The following is an 893-nucleotide window of genomic DNA, read 5'->3' on the forward strand; positions in this document are numbered from 1 at the left end:
AAAGATTTTTTTCTACTTCTTCCCCTAAGACTATAAATTGACTCTCACACCTTTGGCGCAAACCCAACTGACAATATCGAAGTAGGATTATTAAGAAAAAATATTCTAATGGTGTAATTTGGCACCCAAACTGTGGGAAGAAGAAAAGCCCTCCAACAACCTTTTTTTAGTGTTAGAGAATCAAGGCATTACTTTATTCTGGCCAGGATGTGCAACAGAAATCATTTCATGCACACATAGCCCGGGTGTGCAGAGAAAATCATTCCATGGCACACGAGTTTTACTCGAGTTTTCCTCAACTTCATGCAGTCTAAACCCATAGAAATCCATAGGTTTAATGTTCATTGGTTCTAAGTTGGGTAGTTCTTAGTATTTGGTTTCCTATTGGCCCCGGATTGCTTGGCCTCTGATGTTAATTAGGTGCCCACTCCTTGATTTCCTTCTCAGCCTTTTCCAGAGCAGGGGTCTCCAGCTGTGCCGGGGGCAGTGTCTGGGGTAGCTGTTCCTTGGTGTTTGCTGATGGGCGTTGATGTTTTGTTGATGGTCGTTATCTTTTTTGGGTATCTTTTGGGCTATTCCCAGTCTGTTGAGATGTTAAGCTCATCTCTGCTGAGTGGTGTAACATCCCTTAAAGTCCCCAGGCAGGGTCTGTGCCAGCCGAGCTTCCTGTGGAAGAGATTTCACAAGAGACAGGATTCTGGCCACAACTGCTTGAAACACACATCCCTGATCTCCACCCCCCAGTAGGTCGAGAATGAGCAGGGTGAGGAATTGCAAACATCAGTTCCAGGGGAGATAATTGAATATCTGCCCTGGGTCTGGCTCTTCTTCGTGCCAAAGCCAATGGCAGCAGCCGTAGCCCTGGCCTCTTTGGTTTTCTTCGCAGACTTCGC

The sequence above is a fragment of the Corvus brachyrhynchos genome, unplaced genomic scaffold, assembly GCF_000691975.1.
Source record: "Corvus brachyrhynchos isolate BGI_N302 unplaced genomic scaffold, ASM69197v1 scaffold752, whole genome shotgun sequence".
Classification (NCBI taxonomy): domain Eukaryota; kingdom Metazoa; phylum Chordata; class Aves; order Passeriformes; family Corvidae; genus Corvus; species Corvus brachyrhynchos.